We start from the raw sequence: 25891 nt of genomic DNA on the forward strand, positions 1-25891 counted from the left end.
GCTGTTGCTGGCCATCCCTCTGTTGGGTGCACAGTGACAGTGTCCAGGACACATTTTACCATCCAGAGAAGCAAAAAGGAACTGTGCTGTTAATTCTGTTTTTTAAGTAGTTGAGGTTCCCTTAAAAACCTGTCGTAGCACTACTCCGGTAGTGACCAAAGCTAAATTAGAAAACCAGAATTCTGTAGAAGACTAATTTAGCCCCAGCATAACAAGACCCTAGGATCTTGTCCAACCTAACGTTTATAAATAGTTCCACAGGAAAAAAAATCACTTACATGAACTGAAGCACATTGGTAACTGCTGGACTGGAGCCTCGGTGAGTCAATCCGTATTGTTAGTACTGCTCCTCCAGTGCCAAATGCTTGAAATTTGTCTTTTTGTGTCCTTTTCCTACATCTACTCACGCTAATAATCTAATCTCACATACTAAATATCATAATATCATTTAGGATGTTCCAATTACAGAAAAAAAAATTATAATCCAAGTGAAAAGTCCTTTGCAACACACATCTCCTCCCCATCCCATTGCCATTAAAATGTTCAATTTCAGAAGACCCAGCATAATTTTCTTTTCCTTACACTCATTTTTTTTTTTACCATTCATATTTCCATTATAACTCTGGAAAAAAGATGTACTTCAGTGGATGATAACCAAGAGTATACTCCTTAATAGATGAAGCAGCTATTCTACATTTCAGAATGACTAAATTAAGTTCTACTAAGAAAGTAAGTTTTGCATTTCTTTCTTTTAATCAGGATACTTGTTGCAGATGAACTAACTCACATTACTTTTCTCGAAGGAAAGTAAGAAAGAACATTTGTTTGATTCTAAACATTATCTCCTTAAAAATCCGAATTACAAACAAAATGATACATGCACACACAGAGCAGGTTGGCAAAGGTCAGTCCCCTCAATGTCAAATCACATTACAAATTACTCTCCCTTCCCACTATAAAATAGCACAGAAACGGGAGAGATCTGTTGGGGAGAGGGAGTAACAATTTATTTCCAGTAAGTACAAGGCAGGATGGCAGTTTCAGGGCTCTAACCAGACTTTTCAGACTGGAGGTTCACACAGCGCTGACGAGACCTGACTGCATGAAATCTGAAATCACAGGAATGATTCCTACAGGGATACTAGACCTGTGTCCCTGCCATGTTCACCCCTGCCCAGGGCAAGGAGGTCAGACTGGGTGATATTTAAGGTCCCTTCCAACCCAAACCATCCTATGATTCTATGAAAACATCCAGCAACTTGAAGTTCAGGAACTTTCTGAGTCTAAAATAGTTTCAAAAGGATTTTGATAAACTTTTCTTCCCTTTATTGTCCCAACCTTTTTTTTTTTTTTTTACCTAATCACATAACTGTTACCAGAATTCCATGACAATGAGCTTCACAGGTGAATTTTGAGTAACAGGAAACACCTCTCCTGTTTTATTTTAATCCCCTGCCTATTCATTTTCTTTGCTGCCCTCATTCCTTGCTCTGGCTGTTGCTGATTCAGCTTAGGGGGTTACTGTCACCACTTTTCCTTAGCCTGACAGGATGTGGCCCTTCCTCCCCAGATGCTCTTTAGTCCTTCTTTACAAGTAAATGGAAACAGCTCAACTGTCCCTGTGTCTGCTTTTGCTCCAAAAGAGAGGCTTCTGTCTTACTTATTTTATTTTATTTTAATTTTTTAATGGGAGGATTTTATTCGCAGGATTAGCTTCACAGGGTGAAGGTACTTGCTAGCCAAAAATGGTAAAAAAATTTAGTTTACTTGCCATTGGAAAGAAATGGTTTGTCTGCCTGTAATAACCAAGGATATAGAAATATGCAACGGAATCCTCAAAACCTGTCTGCAATCCTGTTGCAGGTACCATCCAGCTACCTCTTCCTCCCTGGTTTTTCTGTCCAAAGTTGAAATGGAGGAACTGCAAAATTTATTTCAGCTGTTATATAGAGCACTTTCCACTGGACTTGAGAGAGAACCGAACGTTCCCATCAGCGGACTGAATGGCCTGAGCTCTGAGAACATCACTGAAAGCTCTTTGCCTGGGGCACAGGGTATTGCAGGAGCTGCTGTGTGAATTCTCAGATCCTCACAGCTCGCTGAGCCTTTGGGTATATCATATTATCCAGCTTGGGTTCATCATCTATTCAAACCTTTGGGAACAGAGGAGGAGAATGGCTTTCATTTCTGGGTAGCGCGGTGCCTGGCTTGGATTGCACTTTTCTTTGTGCCTGGCCATTCAGTTCTCCATTCGGGTTTTGAGATGAGAAGATGTTGCAGGATTTATACTCTGTCAGTACATATGTATTTTATGAAGCTTGGGATAGATATTTGACATTGAAAAAAAAAAAAAACCCAAAACGCTTGTACATGGTTGAAATGGCAAAAACACTTTGGGAGATAGCAACATTTTCTCAAGTTTTGCCCCAAAAAGTATTTTGTCTCTTAACTCTGACTACTATGTTTCAGCCTGTGAGCCACTCTTCCTCCTGCCAACACCTGCTGGAACATAAAGCATCCTGAAACAAGACGATCTGTCAGAGGAAAACAATAGTAGGACACTTTTTTAAAAATGTTTTTTGAATACAAAGGTAGCCATGTCTACCTTGAGACATTTGGGCACTGTAAGTGAAATTAAGCAAAGGGGTGAACACAAATTTAGAGCACTAGTTAAAGTGAAATAAATCCCCGTGAGATTACTTTTATTCAGAATAAACTGGCTTTACTTTGTCTCTACCCCTGCCCCATTGAGTTTGTCACTTTTTCTAATAAATCTTGCTTTTGTGAAGTTTATTGCCGTGCAGATCATGTCATGGAAATATTCCCCTCATTTTTTTTTAGTGGCAAAATATAAGGAGCCTGCAGGAGAAAGGAGTGAAGTTATCAAGGTGCTTTCTTGCCATATGCTGCCGACCAATTAATTTGATTGCTTTCACTACCTGCTATTGCTCAGTTAATGAGAGTTGTGCACATGTGGCAGTGATACAGTGGACACTAGAAGGGTGCAAGGCACAGAAAGGTACCAGGCACCCTCTGACACCTCCATTATCCCTTCCCCAGGACCAGGGCAGGAATGAGAAGCAGTGAGAAGAGTTGACCAAGTCACCATACTCCAGTAACAGAAGTTTGTCTGACCCTCTGACCATTATCCCTTCCCCAGGACCAGGGCAGGAATGAGAAGCAGTGAGAAGAGTTGACCAAGTCACCATACTCCAGTAACAGAAGTTTGGAGCCCCACAGCCTTACAGGGCCTCAGGGCACCTTCAGACCCCCCATCCTCTTTGCTCAGTCCCATCTCAAGTCAGAAGCCAACCAACACTCTGTCCAGCCAAGGGGCTGCCTCTTGGTGTTGAATTATTCTTTCTAAGTGACCTTTTCCCAGAGTTCTACATTCAAATCAGTGAAAATGGTATCGCTAATGCTGCTGATATTTTTTGAGAGATTCAGATGCTCCTAAGAGCTCATTTTTACGACCAACTCTGTCGTTTGTAAGCTTATCAAAACCAAAATGAAAAATTATTCATGCTTATTATGTGAAATTTAAAACAGACTTCTATCTTCACCATCGAGCTCCCAAGTGAGTTAAAACGTTTCATTAGAAAGGTCTGTTTTCCTTAGTTTAGAAGCACAAGTAGGAATGACAGCAGGAAGGCATCGGAGCCACCCGGGGGGAGAGGTGACGTGGAGAGCTCTGTCTTTATTCCATTTCTAACCAGTGTTCCATAAAAAGGACAGCTAAAGCATTTCTTTGCTAAGAGAGCGTGCCTGCCTTCACTCTCACATCACCCTCCAGGCATTCAAGCAGAAGACAGAGGTCCCTAATGAAGTGCCTTCGTTAGCTCCGTGCGGTTGCTGCGCGAAGGCAGACTACCTGCTCCCAGCACCGACGGGTGGGAGGCTGGATCCATAGTCCCATATATATATATATATATATAATATTTATATATATATAAAAAAACCCCTAGGACTACCCCAGTTTGTGCGTATCCCTAAGCACAAGGCAGGTGCCTGTCAGAGGGAGACGAGCACACACAAAAGTGCTTTGGTAATTTCCTGCAGCATTCAGGTTCCTCAACTTTGAGTTACAGTCACATATTTCAGAGTGCTTTAATTTGGCTATATTTGGGTTGATTATATTAAAATAATAAAGTGACCAGTGACTAAACCACTTTATATCCACTATACCATTCACCATGTCTGGTGAATGACAGGAAAGTACGGTGATTATCAGCCAAATCTTGGAAATACCATAAGCCTTTGACCATACATTGTTCCTTTTGTACAGGGGTGTCAGATGATTTAAAAAAAACAATGGCTACATCTTAAAATCCTAACAAAGTTCAGTACCAAGAGCTGTCACCTGCTTACAATGCTGAAAGTCGGGGTTTCTCAGCCTTCCCACATTTCTAACTGGTAATTTGTGTCCAGGGTGAGCACACAGCCTTCCTGCCACCTGGGTCATAGAATGATCACAGAATCACAGAATCTTGGTGATTGGAAAGGACCTCTGAGATCATCGAGTCCAATCACACAGCAAAAAAACCAAACCAAACCAAAAAAAAACCCCCCACCACACCCACAACAAATACCACACCACACAACACCCACCAACCAAGCTCCGTACCAACAGCACCACACACAACACCCCACCACACCCCAATAATCTTGGGCACTAGAGCATGCCCCACAAAACCGAACCACACCCCAATAATCTTGGGCACTAGAGCATGCCCTGAAGAGCCATGTCTATACGTTTCTTAAATACCTCCAGGGATGGTGACTCCACCACCTCCCTGGGCAGGTTGTTCCAGGGCCTGACCACCCTCTCAGGAAAGTAATTCTTCCTGATATCTAATCTAAACCTCCCCTGCCCCAACTTCAGACCTTTCCTTCCTTCAGACCATAGAATGGTTTGGGTTGGAAGGGACCTTAAAGATCATTCAGTGCCACCCCCTGCCCTGGGCAGGGACACCTCCCACCAGCCCAGGTTGCTCCAAGCCCCCTCCAACCTGGCCTTGAACCCCTCCAGGGATGGGGCAGCCACAGCTTCTCTGGGCAACCTGGGCCAGGCTCTCACCACCCTCACAGCAAAGAAGTACTTCCTAATATTAGAGCCACCAAGCTGGTGAGGGGCCTGGAGAACAAGTCCTATGAGGAGAGGCTGAGGGAACTGGGCGTGTTTAGTTTGGAGAAGAGGAGGCTGAGGGGAGACCTCATTGCCCTCTACAACTACCTGACAGGAGGGTGTAGAGAGGCGGGGGTTGGCCTCTTCTCCCAAGGGAATGATGACAGGACCAGAGGTAATGGTAGGAAGCTACGGCAGGGGAGATTCAGATTAGATATTAGAAAGAATTACTTTACTGAGAGAGTGGTCAGGCCCTGGAACAGGCTGCCCAGGGAGGTGGTGGAGTCACCATCCCTGGAGGGATTTAAGAAACGTATAGACATGGCTCTTCAGGGCATGCTCTAGTGCCCAAGGTTATTGGTTTATGGTGAGGTGTTGAGTGTGGGGTTTAGTTGGTGGGTGCGGGGTTTTTGTTGGGCATTTGGTGTGGTGTGTTTTGTATTTGTTTGGTTGTTGTGGGGTTTGTTTTTTTTTTGTGGTTGGACTCGATGATCTCAGAGGTCCCTTCCAACCACTAAGATTCTGTGATTCTGTAATATTTAGTTGAAATCTCCCTTCTTTCAGTTTAAAATTGTCCCCCCTCATCCTATGGCTCCACTCCCTGACCAAAAGTCCCTCCTGAAGCCAGGGATGAGCGAGGGAAAGCGCTGGTGGGAAACAAGCTGGGCCCTGCAGGCACAAGGAACCCACTGGATCCGGAGCCTCGCTTTTCCCAGAGCCTTTTCTTTCAGCACATGGAAAAAAAGGGACTGGCAGTGACAGGGGAACAACAGCCTCTCGGGGAGGAGACGTTCCCCCGGCGCTGGGAAGGGTTCCGAGTTTTCTGTTTGTGATTACCCTTGTTTTGTCACCGCTGTCAGGATGTGCCCGTGCAACGTGTGCCTCTCCGATGGCTCGTGCCTGGATGTTTCATTTTTAGCCGAGTGGGACGTACAGCAATTAGCCACTCATTCTCCTTCTCTATTCTCCCTGTTTTGTTTCGTTTCCTTCGCTCAGAGGATTTTGGCAAGCCCTCGGCCTTATTGGCAACTCTTCCCCCTTCTCCCCCCATCCCAACCTCCTCTTGTCAATTTTCTTCTGGCTGCTTGGGAGCGGAGGGTTTCGGTACTGGTACCCACACGTGGATATGCTAATAGGCTCCAAAAATGGACTGCGCAATCAAATCACCATGACTTCGGTGGAATGCTCTTCTGGATTATTTCCTCTAAAAATACAGCCTTCCCAACTGCAAACAATTTACAGCCAACAAAATGTGGTTTGAATCAAACATATGTGGCGAAGTTGAGGGGTTTTTAATTCAAGATGGAAAATTTTTGTTCCTCAGCTTTTATTTCTTTTCTTCTTCCTTTTTTTTTATTTTATTTTTTTTATTCCTTTTCATTATGAATTGTTGCCTTTGGGTGGATTTTTGCTTTGAGAGTGCAAGTTGCCGTCATTGACATTACTGGGACTTACATGAGAATAAAGAGTGGAAAATGAATAGCTTTCAGGGGCTTCAGGTTGATAGAACAATTTCATCTCTTCTCAGTTAATGCTGCACAGCACTCCATGAGTTTTTAGCTCGTATCTGAAGTTTTGCAGCTGTAGGGACCAATTCAAATATCCCCTTTTGAGTTCTTTTCCTTTGCAGGAATCATTGGCAAATTAGCAAACAGAAAGGACACAGAATCAGGTCCACAAACAGCTAAGAACAACTATTTCAATTTTTTTCATTGGATTTTTTTTTTTAAATATTTTGTAGCTTTATCAAATATATAGATTTTTTTCATATTTAATAAATAGAGCTTTAAAACTTTGCATGTGCTACATGAAGGAATTTTGGTACTGCAAGAAAATTCATGATGTAATACTTCAGAGATGTTTGAAAACTCCAGACCAGTCAACGATTTTCCTCCTGTTCTTAAAAAATAATCAAACCGAGGCACGGAAATTAAGCAAGGGTCTTCTCCCAGATTCCTTTTCTCATAATCACTGCTTTGTAAACACCAAATACCTGAACCTACTTTTTGTTGTTTTATGTTTCTGTTGAATCAGCTCTGTTGGTTCAGATGAAAACCAATATATAAAACATATATTTGAGTATGTATGTGTGAACATAACATAACATATGGTGTTTGTTTATTTTGCTCAAACCAGATCTGGGACCACTAAGGTGCTGAAACGCTGACTGGCAGGCCTGTGTCTTAAAAATAAAGCAAATGTGTAGAAATGTGTAAAATACCAAACCTCTGTTTCCCTGCTGTTCTGCCATAGTCTTGGATTCGGATAGAAGGAGAAAATGAGACTTGAAGTTTTCTCAGAAATGGAGAGTTAGGAACTGTTTCAGCCGTGCCACCCCAACGCACAAGAAAGGTGTAAGATATGGGAATAACCAGTGGAAATCCTGCTGCTCCCAAGACCCAGAGGGAGGACCCTGTGACATCCCGTGGGCAGAGCCCCACGGCAGGAGACCAGCCACGGCACAAGAGGTGACGGAGCCACGAGCGCATACATCAGGAATCACTCTCATTACAAATAAAATCCCACCAAACTAGCACGAGGTAATGCAAAGTAATAACAGGCACCTATAGCAGCTAAAATTCAGTTTGAGGCGGTTTAAGAAACCAGTAACTGATGCACGTCACCAGAGAGATACAGAATCACAGAATCTTCTAGGTTGGAAGGGACCTTAAAGATCATCTTGTCCAACCATCAACCTGACTGACAAAAATAGACACCCACACAACAAACAAGGAGCATCATCACTAAACCAGACCTCCCAGCACTACATCAACCCGTCTTTTGAACACCTCCAGGGATGGTGCCTCAACCCCCTCCCTGGGCAGCCCATTCCAATGCCTGAGAACCCTTTCAGTGAAAAAATTTTTCCTAATATCCAGCCTGAACCTCCCCTGGCGGAACTTGAGGCCATTTCCTCTTGTCCTGTCGCCTGTGACTTGAGAGAAGAGACCGACCCCCACCTCTCTGCACCCTCCTTTCAGGGAGTTGTAAAGAGCAATAAGGTCTCCCCTCAGCCTCCTCTTCTCCAGGCTGAACACCCCCAGCTCCCTCAGCCTCTCCTCACAAGACTTGTGCTCCAGACCCCTCACCAGCTTTGTTGCCCTTCTCTGGACCCGCTCCAGCACCTTGATGTCTTTTTTATGGTAGGGGGCCCAAAACTGGACACAGTACTGGAGGTGGGGCCTCACCAGTGCCCAATACAACCTGTCCCCTCCTGCAGACCACGCAGAAGATTGACGCTCACAGTTGTACACCAGCTACAGCCACACAGCTCAACAGGACACCTACAGCAACACTGCAACAGCCCCGTGCTGATCCTTCCACGCCAGGACACGTGGCGAGCAGACAAGAAGCCCCCCGGGCATCATTTTCCATCGCTTGACACTGTTTATTCTTTGAGATGCAGGCGAGGCTGCCCGGATGCTCCAGCGCTTTGAACTGCTGGTCCTCAGGGCCCTATGAAGCAGCTCTTACATTTCGTGCTAATCTCTTTTTTTTTTTTTCCCCCCTAGTACTATACATTTTAAAGAGATGCCATATGGCACTCAACCAGACAAATCATATGGTGGTTTGCCCTTTCTTTCTAATTCCGTTGGCTTTACATTTCTCAAGTTGCATTCCCAGCTGATGAACAACGTCCTTAACCTCCTTGAGTGGTCCTGGCCGTCCACTAGACATAGACCAACGTGACACTCCTGCTGACTTCTAATATATACGGGATGTCAACAGCGTTGCTGTCATTCACTTCAGCAGGTGATTTGCATCTAAGCATACTATCAGGGCCTCCATTCCAGCACCTGAGAGTAAACTGACAATAGAGCACAGCTATTAGTGAGGTTGAGAAGAGCTTTTCCTTCCCTGGCACCCTGTTCTCAGGCAGCCAGCAGCCAGAAGGCACAGTGTTGAAGGGCTATGACTACAGAAGTAGGATTGAACTCTGGAACACAAAGTACATTTTTTGTTGATGACACCCTATTTGTATACATTTTTCTTTCAAAGGGAGGTGAGTAACCACTGGCTCTGTAAGCCTTTTTTTTTTTTTTTTTTTTTTTGTGACTACAGAAGTAGAATTGAGCTCTGGAACACAAAGTGCACTTTTTGTTGATGACACCCTATTTGTATTTATTTTTCTTTCAAAGGGAGGTGAGCTAGTTCTGTAAGCCTTTTTTTTTTTTTTTTTGTCTAAGGAACAGAGCCACGCTGGCTTTATGGAAGTTAAAGTTCCTTTTCATAGGGCCAATTTATGTTTCATAAAAATGAGGGCTCCGTACCACCAGGCAGTGCAGCAGACAGTGTTAGGACATAGAGAGGCATTTCATTTATTGGGAATTTCACATACGATCACAGAACCTCAATGGCCTCTTGTCACATGAGACGTGGTACAAAATTAAAGGGAAAGGGAAAAGGTTGAATTCACAACCTTTTTTTTTCTTTTTTTTTCTCCTCAATGTACAAAACAAGCCCACTGCATCTCTTGAGGATGAAAATGGCAGCACTGCTCTGTCCACCCAATGCTTAGCATTGCAAAACACCCTATGAAAGCGTGACACCCACTTGTGCCTGGGTAGATTTATCCATAGAAACGGGACAGAAGAATACATGCAGGAGCGTCACTTGCATAGCAAAATAATCGTAAATGCTCATCTCTGAAAGTGACTGGATACAAAAGCAATCGCGAGTGTTTATGCAGTACAAACACGGAGGTGAAGTTAAAACACCTTTGAAAACCTGACCCATATTATCGGCAGTAATAAGTAAATCCTCCCTCTAAAGATAAAAGAGAAAGTACCCTCATTATTTAGTCAGACCTTCACACCATGAAGACCCAAACACAGAGGGGTTATCAAAATGCCCTTAGAATAATAAAATCAAGCACTGACAGACCAAGAGGCAAAGTTTTAAAGTGGAGGCCCCCTGAGAAGGCTCTGCTTTCCTCTCAGAGGCTGCCTGCTCTGATTACCACATCTGAACGCCAGCACGGACACAGTGCTGATAGTCATTAGTGGAGAAACTTGTCCTAGCGAGAACATCACTGGAATTATGGCAATTAACAGCAGCTGAGGACACGGCCTGCTATTCTGAAATGCAGCAAAACCATAAAGAGATTCATAAAGTTTCAAAGTCTGAACTGCAGACGGCTCAAGCCGGGTGGTTTAAGGGGGTCTGTGACCCAAGGATGGCACGTTGTCTATAACCCCAGGACCACATCTTGCCCACCCTCAGCCCCCTGGCAGCCAGGACCAGGCAGACGAGCTGAAACATCTCCATGATTTTGCAGTTTTAGCCCCAGAAGGATCACGTGCCGATAGGTCGGGGTAGAGGTGAGGGACACGGAGCACAGCTGGCTACGGGAAAGCATTCCCCTGAAATTTAAGACCTGGTTTTTCTCCTTCCTTTAAAATACATTTCCAGCATCCCTCATGGCAGAAGTGACCAGAAGACCTTCACCACCGGACCCCCCAACAGCCCATGTTTTTCCTGTAACTGCGTTACAAGCAATACCAGTAAGTCCAGGCAGGGTTCTGGTGGCACTGGTGGCTGGATGGACGTGAAGCCAAAATGACGTATCTTTAAAACAAATTATAACTGTCTTTATGGGCTACAGCAACTATTGCCTGATCACAAATGACTCCGGAGACCAGTATTTAAAATGTGATTCCTTTAAACACGTATCGTTAATAAATACACTGCTCACAAATAAGATGAAGACAAACTAAAATTTGCAGTCTTACTCAGCTTTTTGAAGTTACAAATATCTTCATTTTCCCCTGAGAAAATACTTTTTCAGGTTTATTAGGAAGCGTTATCAGTCCTCTCACAAGTGCCTTCTGACCAAAGATCTAGCAAACTGTTTAATCTCAATCACCTCATATTTGATAACAAACATGGAGAGTTTCAAAGGCAGCCAAATTTTCCGCATTTCATATTTAGACATTTGAATTAATGTATTATTTTTAATTAGAAGTTACATGCAACTTGAAATGAGGCCACCTATTTACATGTCTAAATATAGACTTAATTGTCCTGCATCTGAGAGTCATGGTCTTTACTGCATGCACTGAAATTGATCTAAAATAATTTGATCATGATACATACGGAGGCCCTAAAGTGTTTTTTGGTGCTAGCAGAGGTGTTTGGGATTTCACCTGGCATTATCTGCTATTCAGACATTACCCAGAATGTCTTTTAAAAATTTTTATAACTGCCCATGTACAGTTTTTATAACTGCCCATCTACATGCTCCTGGTACAAATTAAAAAAAAAAAAACCACCAACATTTACAATTAAAAATATATACATAAAATAAATATAATCAAATCACCACTAAAGATAAACCCACACATATTTAATGCCAGGAGGTTGTGATTACTTTGTGCTGATTTTGCCCACACCAAATTGAAACTGGCCAGGAGATTCCCAGACACGAGCATTCAATAGCATTTCTCTATTTATGTGTTCATTCCAATTTTGAGAAGCTGCACTTCTTAAGTTTTTCCTTGCTTACCGCGGAGTTCAGTTCAAGCTCTGTTAAATCTATAAAAATCAATATTGAGTATATGTATTACGTGACAGTTCCATCTAAAAGTATCTGGTATAGAATATGGGCCAGATACAATAGAGCAGCCAAGCACATGTAATTTACCCAACAAATCTAAAGCACTCCCACATTGATTTTTGCAGTTTTGTAGCCCCTAGTCACAGAGCAGAGAAAAAATGGCTTACTCATAGAGTGTGCTAGTACTTGGGGCTACATCATGTTTATCTTAGAGCCTCCGATTTGGATTGTCTTTTTGTTACCTTTGTTGATGGATTTTTTTAGGTCATTTAATGCGGTTCTCCATTCGAAAAATGGCTACTTCTACGGCAAGAAAATTAAAAGGATTTTCTAAATTGTGTTCTGATCTGTTGGTGACTTTTCCCAAACTTACAGTGTCCAGAAGGAATATTGCAACATTTTAACAGTTCCTAAATGCAATTATCTTAAGTGAGTATGAATAGAAAATTGTATATAAGTAAGAGGATAAGCTTTCAATAATGCATTAATGTGCATCACACAAAAACTAGTATAAAGGGATACCAAAACATATTTGAGAATACAATTACAATTTAAAAGGACATTTTTGAAATGGCATGCCCACACATCTCTGTAGTATATCTATGAATATGTACCATCATTATATATTTAAAATGTTTTCAAATGCTAAAAGGATATTACTTACATATCTATCTATCTATCTATCTATATTTCTTCGTGCTCATTCTGAAATAATAAATGGGCAGAATTCTCACCACATATTAAAATATTATTCAAGATCTGCTACATTAACCTGTATAATTTTTTGTAAAATATGAATTCAGTCATAGATTCTATCAGCATTTGACCCAGATTAAAAAGTTGAAACCCCAACTTAATAAAAAACCCTCGAGGATTTAAGCATGTTGCATGTCTAGAGCTTTTTTTCTATTTTATTTACTCATAAGTATCATTAATACCGAAGATCGACAACCTTCGGTGCCATGTGTGTCACTCTCTCTCTTCAAGTCTTTAGTCATTGCATGCTTATCTATTTCAGTCAAATGTATTTCTTATCGAAAAAAAAAAAAAAAAAAAAAGAGTGAGCAACCTGACAATATAGTGTTATCGAATTTTTTCAGCTGAGACCCACATGTCATTCAGCATTCAGACATGCTTGTGCTTGATTGATGGATGGGTTTGTGACAAATAAAACTCGGATCAAGAGCTTTGCACCTTTTCCCCCATCAGGACCCAGAGTAAAGCATAACTCTGTAACAATGGTGGGATTAGGGATGCATTAGCTCTCCATCGACCAAAACCATCCATTCCCATCAATACTTTGCACTTAATAACCTGAAGCTATGATAAGAAAACAAAAGAAGGAGAAAGGGACAGGAGAAAACAAATCAATAGAAGAAGGGAATGTCTGAAAGATGCACTGTCCAAATGAAGAAAAATTTTTGCTGAATTGCTGGGATAATGTCCCTTGACAAGGGAACAATGTACTGTCAGGGTTTATCAGCGAGGAGCCCAATTGGCACAACGTTAAGCACAGGTTTGGCATTTGAGTGGTGGCACTTACTGTGGATGTAAAATACATAATGCCAACATGCAGATAATAACGACCCGTATTTGCTTGGGATTAGCAGTTTGGATCCCATAAGGAGCACAGTTACATTTCTGGGTGTCCTGGAACAGACGCTGCAAACACAAGGACCCCCGACGTGCACCTGAGCACTGCTGGGCTGGCGTTTTTCACTAAAACTTTGTGTTCAAAATAATACTGATTTCTATTTGCAATTATAGATTTTCTCTTTTTTATTATTAATTAATATCTTATCTGCTCTTACAAACTGACCTGAAAGACCAGGAATGGTCTTAGGCTTTAAAATGTCAATGGATTGCATGTAGCTTCTTGCCTTGTTTTGAAACTCTGCAGTCTAGGAACTAGCACTAAGGCTGGAAGTAAAAGAAAACCATTGATTAACCTCTCCTCCTCCTTAGGTTTAAAGTAAGAGAAAATATACTTCTAAAAACATTTTCAGCTTACTCAGGAAGACAATGAAGTACCAGTTAAACTATCGAATACATCTCAATACAGAAACTGCTGCCTTTTTTGCAGGACTCTGTGTTTGAGCTTGCTGTTGTGGTGAGTGAAGCTGGGAAATTAGTTTCTCTAGGGCCCTGCTTCTTGTGCTGAGGGAGGAGAGATCTGGTGATTTTCTTCTCTCAAGACCCAGAAAGAAGGGTCACCTTCAGCACACAACCCCAGGTGCCCATGGCCAGCACTGGAGGCTGAATTCCCTGCCTTGTACCCAATCCTCGTGCAAAGTGTCTGCTTATCAAGGCAATCTTTGAACACAATTTTGTCATTCTTCCCTCTAATACATCACAGTTTTATTTTGTAATGTCTATTTATTCTAATTAAATACTGTTAGACTGAAAGTCAACAAAGAGCACGCGGTCAGGTAAGCAGGACTGTTGTTGATCAACGTTGCTGACATTCACTGTTTTACTCAATCAGATCACTCATTTTCTGCTAAATCTCTGATGCACAGGCAGAAGTTCTAATATCCAAGATACTCAACAATGTTACTTAAGTTCTAATTTCACAAAAAGCAGCAGAAAATACAAAAAGTTTTTCAAATCCACTGACAATTATAAGATTCTACTCACTCTATCAATATACATGTCTAAATATCTCCACATTAGTCACCTAATTGTCAACGGGTACCAGAAAGGACAGAAAAATCAGCTCAATGGTAAAAGCCCAGGACTACAAAAGATGCAACGGGTGCTGGCTCTGCCACCCTCCTCCCTTGTCACCTACGAAAAGTCCCAAAGTCTCAGCATCGCTGCCTCCTTGTATGTAAATGAGGATTATGATTTACAGTTTCAGCTGCGCCCATTCCCTTGCTGTGACCACAGGATGTTCTACAAAGCAGAACCGATAATGAATTAAAGGAAATGCCAGGAGAAGCAAGCACCTTCCTAGAAGTCAATACGCTCTTTACAACTTCCTTGATGACTACATGAAGTTACTTGAAAGGGTATGGAATTAAATAAAAAGCGCCCCAGTGGCTCGTGGAGAAGGAGAAATGCATTCACGTGAAGCGAGATGAGAAGTGCAGGCAAAGGGATATTTTTAAGACATGCCAGAGGGTGCTCTGAGAAAAGAAGAGTAAGGATAACTATGAAAGGAAATAGCCAACAGTGAATTTTTCAATTCAGTAGAAATGACAGAAGTAGAGGCAAATGGAGCATAACATGTAAGTTTACATAAGGATGGAAATAAATTTATAAAATATGCAAGAACTACAAAGAACAGGATAAACTAGGAACTTTTCAGAGGCCAAACAAACCCTTCATTTTTTTTACTGCATCTCCTATAATTTCAGAGTTCTGTTGTGTTGTCTTGTAAAAAAATGAAAATGGTGTTACTGTCCTGTGGGCAGTTGTTCTCCATCGAGTAACCACCACAAACCCTCAGCTGTTCTGGTTTGATAATATTATCACACACACTACCAAAAAACTCATAGCCTGATTTTCACCATGGTCTAAGTCACCCTGATTGTGACAACACAACTGGTGACACAGAAATGCATCTCTCCTTCAAACCTGACTGACTTTATTAGTGGGTCTGTCCACATGGAGCTAACCCAAGCCCTCAGTTCTGCCAAAAGTGCTAAAAACATTAACCTGGGGAGCAGATGAGTGATCTACTCCCCATAGCATACATTTTATAGTGGAAGAAATTATTTCAATACTTTTATGTAAAAAAGGACTCATTCTGATAACAGTTCATTAGTAGAAAAATGAAGTGTTAAGGGAAACTCTTATTTAATTTCATTACAATTCTGAACTGTCTAAACCTACCACATTTCTTTTAAAATTTTCAAAAACCTCTTTGCACTGCTTGTACTGAAAGGATCCAGACAGCTGGAGTCTCTCACTCACACAGTCTTAAGGATAACTGCCAACAACTAAAATAAATCAAAAGATGCACTTGAAAAGTTCTCCAAACCAGGAACTTTACATTCCACAAATAAACAACATAAACTTGGCCAGCTCGCACTGTATAATTCACACACAATAAAGAAGTGAGTATCTGTTTTAAGTGCAAATCTCAAAGCTATTTTAACTACACAGCAGCCCAGGCACTTCCATAATTAATTACTTATTTATTTTGTACCAGAAATAATAATGATCTAATCGAGATACCATCAGTTCCAATCAGCCAGTTATTTCCTAACTAATTTTGGGATGAGAATGAATGAGCAAGATTGAATAATAAAGACCAAGTTCCACAGTGAGCTGTATGGCGTGCAGGGGGGAGCTACTTCCAGCATAGAGCACAGGGGCAGGGCTTCCAGATAACTTAGCAACTGCCCTTCTTGTATGATTTTAAATCTGGATCTACAGACCAATTTTTATTTGAAATATAATTGACTGGACCAGGCCGTGCTTCCTTGTCCCCCCAGTGGTTCCAACACTTTTTTCTTCCTGTTTATTTGGATTCATATTCTAGAACAACCTCTTTTCTTAAAATAATATTGCTCCCTCTTAGCATCATTGCCATCTAAATCTAGATCTCAGCCCAGGTTTGCAAGACACTCGCCAAAGAATTTTCATAAAGGCTTTCTAATTCTAATGATCTCTGGTCAAGTTGTTGGATTATAAGAAAACCCCAAAGATTTGCTTGATTTTTTTCCTGCAATAAAGTAACAGTAACCCTTTTAGAAACAACAACCTGGTGTCAACACTGCAAGCTGAGCTGCATTCTTACAGATTCAGAGAGAGAGAACAGTGTTTTGTGATGCTTTAACCTCAAGAAATATAAGGTCAGGTATTGAATACAATGCTTAAAATAAGCGTTGATGCCATTAATATAAACATCTGACCTTGACCAGTGACCCACTAGATAACTTCCCTATTTTGTTTCTAAGACTGTAGCTTCTGGATGACTTCAGCTCACCTGTGAGGTTCATAATGTGCAGAGTATTTACCAAAAATCCATTTTTTTTTCCCAGCTACATATCTCCTTGCATTTATCTATACAAGAAAATTGCGTGAAGTCACAATCAGCAACTCATGTCTTAATTGCATAGATACGCATGGGTAATTCCTCTTTGTTCAACTACTTCCAAACACCCCAAGAAATAATTCCGGGGAAGTTGGGAAGTCAATATATTTATATTCAAATATTACGTGTGTGCTTTGTAAGGCCGATCATTAAAATGTATTTCTAGTGATCAAAAGGCAAAATCCAAAATAACATTTGGATGGTCACAAGGAGGTCCACCAGGTTATGAAGTATTTGGCAGTGAGATCTTCAAGTCTTCATTTTGGAATCAATTCTTTTTCTTTGGTGGAACTAAACGCATATGCTCCAGAGGGTTTGCCCAACTTCTGAAGGACATGTGCCTATAATAGGCCTTTCTCATCTCTGTCTTGTTAACAAGTATATAAATAAGAGAAGGCTTCAGTAATTGGCTCAGAGTTACTAATGAATTAATTAACTTCAGTCTATTTTACCTAACCTTTAATAATAAGAATCTTTTTTTGGTCTAGCAATAGGTCTGACAGGCTGAAAAAACAGACATGCAGCAAAGCTCTTGAAAATTAATGAGAAACGAGGAAAGAATCAATGTACATTCTGCTTGCAGAGAACTGACACAAAAAAGACACAATAAACCATGAACAAACACAGTCAGTTTAAAAAATAGGTTAGAAAAAGTGGGCAAATTCAATTATAGAAGTAATTAGAAGATATAGGGCAAGGCTGCCTTTTGGGACTGTGCCAGAAAACATGAATTAATAAGAGTGAATAGAAAGCGCCCATGTAGTAATTAAGAGGCAATCACCTATGGCAATGAATACCTGAAAACAGGCTGCAAACTATTAATTCAGTGATCAAAAATATTTTTAGATGATTAATATGGCAAATTTGTTTTAAAAGACTAATTTCTGAAAAGATATCAAGACAATAGCACATTATTTGTTCCTCTGGCATTTATATAGCTAATTAAATTTTATAATTTGCAACAACATTAAGCATTATCTGAAAACAGTAAAAGCAATATTTCCTCCAGTAATTCTTTATTACCGTGTCTTCAAAATCAATAAGTTAAGACTAACTCAACTTTTTTAAAGGAAATTCAAGCGCCCAGAGCCGATCGCTTCATTTATTTGAATGATTTTTGTTGTTGTTGTTTATTAAAAAGACACCATGCGTGAATTTTACATAATCATTTTCAGCTACTTTAAATTATTTCAGTACCTGTTTTCATTTTAATTCAGAGAGTTATAAACAAAATTCTTTGATACTCAAATAAGCCATCACATTAAGATGTTAATACGTGGCCAAGAGAGACTTTTCTTCATTAGAGCATGTCCCTCTCCTTCAGATACAAAACAATGAGCAAGTTACAGTAAAGGTGTGCAACACTAGACAACAAAAATAATTATCTAAAAAAAAATCTCTTGAAGTCATTTATTCTTTCAGCAAATCAGGTAAGGGGTAATTCATTGTCTCAAAGATGCTCCCTAGGTCATTACAAAAGCTAACACAAAACAGGCACAATCTGCAAAAATTTGCTGTCAGTAGTGAAAACATAAAAATGGGTTTATCCTGTAAAGCAATTCTACGTGGAAATCTTATGTGTGAGAAGTAGAACAAACCACAGAAGCAGCTTTACAATACTAATAACTTCACTATAGCTGTATTAAAACCACAGATTAATTTCTCTAACTTCACCATTTTTCACTGCCATTCCTGAGGATTCTTAAAAAACCCCCAGAAGCCTCCAAAAGATGACCAAGGACCAAAGACTGATGAGAAGTTTCTACACTAATACTGACCAGGAATGATTATTATATTCTATTTGCATTGCTGCAGAGAGGAAGAACTGGCCTGAGTGTTGTTGGCAACTAATGCATGCCTTGAAGTATTAAGATTTACATCTTTTTTTTTGCCTTTTCAGTGTCATTTTAAATAGTATTTATGCTCCCGATTCAGAAATATTATCAGAACTATAAGCAATATAAGAAAGGGCCTAACTAGTAGAGATAGCCAAAATTGTCTGTGCTAAATTAAACACAAATTTCATGGTTCAAAAGTCTGCCCTGATCTCACGCTTCCTTTGCCCTCATTTTCTCCATAGGAAGGATCATGGTTTGTGAAGTAGCAAAGGGACTAAAGGGAAAAAGAGTGGAAAAACTACCAAAAATAAAATGGCGAGAGGAAATGATTTGAAACAACCGAAAGAACACAATCTTAAGAAAAAAAACAAAAAACCAAAGCAAGCAGGCAAATATTACTTAAAAATAAGTGCAATTTATTTCAAGACTGAGTTGCTTGCCTGCGTCAGTATATTTGGAGATTTAGGGAGAGTGTGTTCCCTCGATACATACTCAAGGCTTCCTGTTTCAGTTAGAAAAAACTTAGAAAAATTGAATTTCCTTTGAAAAATACACAGCTTAAAGCTACGGGTAAAAGAAGTTGGTGAACTCACACTGTTTTTGTGAATGCTTCAAAATGAAACACAGTTTGAGACATCGCTCTCACACCTTTAACTCCAGGCAGCCTCGGCGGGTCTCCTAACGGGTTGTTTTCTGCCACAGTGCTCAGGCAGAAAATAAACCAGAACGTGCTGTACCTGGGGTAAGTCAGGGGTTTGTAACGCTGCTGGTAAGAGCAGTCCCCGAGGAGTGGAAGAGATGCTGAGCTGTGGAGATGCTCTTTGAAAAGAAGAGACAAATTATCTACAGTCTGGTACAGGATGGAGGTGCCTCGTGGTCTGATGGCAATGTTGATTCTGAGCACCTCTGCCTAGTTTGGTCCCATTCTCTTGGGACCAAATCTTCAATCCCTGGTCACGGTTATGGAAATACAACACAAGAAGAGGCTCTGGACGGGATTTGGAGCCTTCTATCCCCGTGCCAATCCATTAATAGGAGTCATAACATGATAGCAGCTGATTTCCACGTACCCATCCATGGGAGCAGCACAGCCACTCAGACCCATCACCCAGCGTTAGGGACCCAGTTTCATCTCCTTGTGCTACCTTTCTAATTAACAGAGACAGAGAGGGTCTCTTGGAATCCAGCTCAGAAGAGGACCCTAATTTAGATGGTCTTCATTGCCCAAATGGAGAGACCTTCTCTCTCCATTGACTGCCAGAGAAAGCCAGAAGGATCTAATGAGACTCAACAGGACAAATGAGGTGACTTGTGAACACTTCTATGTGCCTCGTTTCTTAAGCAGTAACACCCTGTTCCTCTAACCTCCTGATGTTGTAGCTCAGCAAAGCACTCATTTGAGGACTCCTGTCTCATTCCCATTCTCATACTGAAAGTCCACCATCTCCTCACTTGTGCTACTGCATCTGTTTCTGCTGTGATGCTGGAAAACACGCTTTTGAACGGGTCAAGATCTAGACATCTATCAACCTGCCCCAGCACTGGTCATTCCCTCTCCAGCTCACTGGGTCTTACTCATATTCCTTGAACCCATTTTGTCATGGTGACCATCCTTGTCACCTCTCTGTCAACCTTTTCTGGATTTACTCCGTTTGTTCTAAGTGGTGGGGGCTGATACTGCACAGAGTGTTCAAGATGCAGGTGTACTATGGATTTATATAGCGTTGTAATGATGGCTTTTAGTTTGCTCTCTATTCTTAAAATTTTTGTTCAACTCTTCTTGACATGACAGTTTTGCAGAACTACCCATTTAACATCAAGATCTCATTTCTGAGAAGTGATGGTTAGTTCCCAGCCCATCACTTTCTAAGTAAAGATAGTCACTTTTCCTCTGTGCATTTGTCTGTACTGAATTTCATGCCATTTTTTTGCCTATTATTGCCATCATTGTATGATCTTCCTCAACACACCATAGCTGGTCCTTCTCTTCACTTCCCCGAGTAACTTAGTACCATCAGCAAATTTTGTTCCCTCACTATTCACCTTTTTACTTTACAAGATCACTTTTGAATACATCGAATAGCACAGATCTCCATGGGGTTTTCAGCGATGACCTTACCTCCACTGGGGAAAGTGACCATTTATTCCTATACTTCACTTTCTACTGTTGAACAGTTATTTACTGATGTGAGGACTCTTCCTTTCACTCAAGCACATTTTATTTTCTTAAAGGCTTTTGGGGATGAACCTTGATAAACATCTCTTGAACACCTAAGCAGGTGGTATCAGCTGGGTCTCTTGTGTTCCTGTACTTGTAGATTCCTTCAGAGAATGTAAACGTATTTTTAAGCCAGGATTTCTCTTTTAAAGCTTACATCAGCTCTTCCCAATATGTCATAATTATTCAGATTACATTAATTCTATTATTTTTTTCTAGCTTCTACTCATTTTCCCAGCACAGATCTCAGGGTTAGTGGACAGAAGTTTTCTGGATCTGCCTGAATCACTTTTTAAAATCTGTTGCTGCATTCACCAGATTTCAGTCCTCTGCCTCAGAATGGCTGGAACTGAGAAACTGTACACTGCAATCCCGTTTCTCTCCTGACTTTCTTCAGAATTTCCTAGTGAATGTCTCTCTTCCTGATGAGTTGTTATAGCTTGTTTTGTCCATTTATTCTATAAACTATTTCTGGACACTTCAGTTTGAAACAAACCCTAAAATGCATTCCATAAATCAAGACTCCGAGATGGGAATCTCTCCAACCTCCCCCATGATAAGCACAGGTGCAAAAAAAATCACAGCTTTTCTGCTATGGCTTTATCTTTTTTGAATGCTCTTTTCATGCCTTGAGCATCTTACAGATTCTCTGGCCTTAATCATACTCCCAATGTGTTTGAAAAAAAAGGCTCCCGTTACTTTTTATTCCTTGTGTAACTTATTTCTCAACTTCTTTTGGAGACTGTTGTTAAGTTGCTTGTTACCTAGATTGACTCCAGACTCTGGTTTACCAGGCAGCCTTAAGGAACACACCACGGGAGGTCCAGCTTCATGGTAGGCTTAAACTTCCCCAGCTCTGAGTGACCACCTAACAACAAGCCACCTTCCCATCCCCAAGCCCCACGTTCCCTCCAGCTGTGACATACTGGGTCATGAGCATGGGTGCTCAGTTATATTAATGAGCTGATAGGGCTGATAGGGCTGAAAATTAACCCTTGTAAGACTGCTTAGTCTTCTCTAACCAAACAGCCCCATGGCCCTTCGCTGTCACAGGGAGAAGGGGAGACAGAAATAGAGCTCAGGGTGTAACCGGTGCTTTTAACAGCAGGGAATATTTAGTTTAACTTAAATTTTGAACCCGTATCTAGGGTTAGGGGGGGAAAAACCTGGAGCATGGGCCAGAAAGGAGCATGTGGGTGGGAGTGGTGAGGTGAGGACACCTAAGATTGCTGCCAAATCCAGCTTTTCATCCAACTACACACTGAGTGTAATGCAGATTTCTGACACTCAGGGGCTTAAGATAATCAATTACAATAATCAAACTTAAGGCTTTTCTAAAGGGGTATTTAGGAAAACTTGCAGGGTGTATTTTCCCTGCCCAGTGAAGTTACGTCTTGATTTTCAGATTTAGGAGTTAATTTATTGGAAGAGTAGGAGGGAAGAAGAAGCAGGGGCTGGGGAACTTTCAATATCGTTACTAAAATACAGAGAGCTTGGGGGGTACTTAATCCCCATCCCACACTTCTGTCATCAGCTAAACATCACTCCCCATTGTGCACACAAGGAGAAGGGCAAAGCTGACCCAGCAGATCAAGATGAAGAGATTAAAAGCAGAAATTAAAGTCTCCTGGAGAGATTGTTCAGCTATTATATACTGATAAATTTTTCATGGATTTCCCCACGTTTTTAAAAATTGTATTAATCTGAACTTGGGAGCTCTAACAACATGTCTCTGATTGTCAGTATTTCCCTCTGATTGCATTGTGGAAGACAGACCCTTTCTTATCTTAGCTGGAGAGGAAGATACGTCCAAAATAGAATATAGGTATTCCAGTATTCAAACTATTTGCCCAGGCTACTTCTGCAGTTTCCAATTTGTCCTTCATTTGGATACGAGCTCAGGAATAAATGAATGGTGCAACAAGAACGTAAAATGGCCATACTGGGTGAGATGGAATGTCCCTCCAGTCAGCAGCCAGAACCAAGTGGCTAGAGAAGGACAGGACAGGCGTGTAATAACACTTCCCCATGTACTCTGCCAGCTTCCATGAATATGAGTCTTGAAGACCACCTGGGCCAGACAAGGTTCATGTGTGTTTTTAACCTCTACGGATTTCTCTTTTGGGAACTTGTTCAAGCTTCTCTTGAACCCATATAAATTTAAGCTCTGACAGTACCCTCTGGCTGCTTAATTATGTCTAAAGTTCTCATTTTGTTTCTTTTCCAGCTGCCATAACTGTCATCTGCCTTAATTTCTTCTGGCAAAGACTGTACCCAAACCGTGTGTAGGCTTAGATTCTTTTTATTGGAAATCTCTCTGTTCCTGTGATGATCCTTGTTGCCCTTCTGGGAACCTTTTGAAAAAGTAGGGGCAGGCAATATGCAAGATCTGAGTGCAGCACAGATTTATACACTGGCATAAGAATTACGTACTTATCTTCTATCCTTTTCCTATTTATTCCTAACATTCATTGAACGCCTCTAACCACTAAGCAGATTCTTTCATGGACCTGTCTTTTATAATCCCAAGATCTCACTCCTTGGTGGTAAAACCACTGAAAGCCCATCATTTTATTTACGAAGTTTTGATTATTCCCAGGTGCCTCACTTTAACTCTTACCTAAACGGAATTTCATGGGATATTTTAAGAACTACTCACTGAGTTTCGTAAGATCCTCCAGCCAGTCCTGCTCAGAGTCCTCATCTTTATTGTCCTGAAAAACCTGGTATCACCAACACGCTGCCACCTCACTGCTCGCTCTCCTTCCACTTTCCTCATGAATCAAAGGAAGAAGTTTCTCCATCTCTTAGATGGAGAACCTCCTCTTTCAAACTGAGATCCCAAGATTTCTTTCCCCACAGTGCTGCCTCCTTCACGTCATCCTGACAACTCCTCGCTAGAGAGACAACAGTCAGTTTTGAACCTCCACATCTTGTAACAACATCTGAGTATTTTTGGCTCTGAGGGATGTAAGGCACGAGACAACAAGGTTTTCAAATCACCTCTCTTAGAAGGGTGCCCATCAGAACTCACCAGTTTTCTTGGCATCGTACACACAGCGCGGCGCTTAGAAACTAATTCTCTGCTCGGTTCAACATCTGAGGTCAGTGACAAACAGAGCTTTGAAAGAAGGGTACATTTGAATCCACTCTTCTTGTCAGATGAATAACAACAGCAAAGTGATGCATCTTTAACAAAAGCCCCTAATAAAGGTTTTAAAGCATGGTGATCATGGGAATTAGCTTGGGAGAACATGCAATGTGCAGATCCAACTTAATCTAATTAGGGCTCTAACACACAGAAGTTAACACTGCTCCTGGCAGAAGTAGTTGACAAATTAAATATTCTTCCAAAGCAAGGAAAAGGAAATTTTAAAGTGCCTTGGAAAGTTTGGAACCAAAAATGTTTTCATTCTAGCACAGTGTTTCTGAACTCCTAAAAACAACTTATCGAACATTTTTAGCCAGGAAGTTAGAGAAATTTATGTATGAAAATGGTATTTTAGTAGTGAGAAATTATTAACATCTCTAATGTTTTTTTCAATTTAAAAGTACAAAAGATAAAATGAAAACATAAAAGGTAAAATGTTATATATGGCAGGTATTAGGTGCCTCTTCACTTTCAGCCTTATTTGTCACTGACATCCCCTCCTCCTGCTGCCCAGCAAAGCCCAGTCCTTGGGTAAAGAGCCTGTCAGCCCCTGCAATGGTCTAGTTTCTGCTTGTGCCTTTGGTACCTGCTCTTTGAGAAACTGCCATCACCATGTCTTTACTACTCATTTTTCCCTTCTCATTCATATGAAACCAGTCATTTTACATGAAATGCCAATTGCTTAGATTTGTATAAAGTCCCATAAAATACATTGATCCAATCTCTTATTTCTTAATGCTCCACACATCCCACTAACAGCCAATGCTCACGTGTTCCAGAGCCCACTGTAAGACTCGGGACAGGAGGTTCTCAACAGAATAAAGGAACTGGGTACTTTATTCCTATTGAGTTTCATCTGAGTGATAATTGAATTGAAAGTCAATGGGAACTGGGACTATAAAACCCTGTTATGTGTCTAAAAAAACCTCTAGGCTTTCAGTGAGCTTTTCAGCTGCTTTTCCCACCCTGAGGAACAGGCATGAGGAGAAGGGCTGAGGAGGACCTGCCATGCAAAGGAAACATTTCCAGGAGCAGGCTCTACTAATGTGTTGCCTGATTTTCTAGGACAGCAATGAAACCAAGAACTGAGCCAAACTTCTTCAGCAGGGTGACAGCCCGTCACCATTGGGGCTCAAGAGCCTGACTCCTGTAGGGGTTAAGGATTAAGGTCTGACCATCATCCCACCCAACTCAGAACTGCAATATCAATGGTAGTAAGAACAGATCCTGCAGCTGATGAGTTTGCCCAAAATTCATTTTGTAGACTAAGAGGTGAAGGACAATCTAAAAATAGCATGAAATCCAGAAAGTGATTATGAACTAGTCACCACTGAGAAAAGTTGTTGCAAGGCACTGGGAGGGGAGATCTTAAATTTATCCCAAACACGCTGCCAAAGCAGTAACTCACACCGAGATGTAATGTTGTCACTCAGCTCTCCTATGCCTCAGTTTTCTCATATGAAAAATGATGCTTTGAAACTTTAATTATAGGTAAATATTTAATAAGCATAGCAGTGTTCAGAAAACATATTTGGAGGGAAAGAAGAACACACTTTTATAGAACTAAAATTATTCTACGGTAGAAAAGTGATGAAAGCGAGAAACGGGTCTTTATCTCCTTGAAAATAACTTTACAATTAAACAACCTGACCCAGGGATTCCCTGTCAGAGCTCATTCCCAACCATGGTTGTGCAATGATTGTATGGTAAATACTTAACCTGAAGGCCATAATATCATGACTGAAGAGTTACAAATTAAGATGGTCCCTCTTCAATGTCAAATTTTCTTGGTCGCTGAAGACAAACAGAACTAGTGGTAGGTGTCCCTGCCCATGGCAGGGAGTTGGAACTAGATGGTCTTTAAGGTCCCTTCCAACCCAAACCATTCTATGATTCTATGATCAATGGGAAAAAAAAAACAACTAACATGCATTTGGAGTGTGTATTGCTCAGTTATCT

General features: G+C 41.0%; 1 protein-coding gene across 1 annotated transcript in view; it reads right to left on the reverse strand.

The window, feature by feature from the left end:
* The window catches only part of LOC106886733, a 343658-nt gene that overhangs the window by 93013 nt on the left and 224754 nt on the right, over positions 1-25891 (reverse strand). The gene's annotated exons all lie outside the window — the stretch shown is intronic.

Source organism: Calidris pugnax, unplaced genomic scaffold, assembly GCF_001431845.1.
Source record: "Calidris pugnax isolate Ruff unplaced genomic scaffold, ASM143184v1 scaffold94, whole genome shotgun sequence".
NCBI classification, from domain to species: domain Eukaryota; kingdom Metazoa; phylum Chordata; class Aves; order Charadriiformes; family Scolopacidae; genus Calidris; species Calidris pugnax.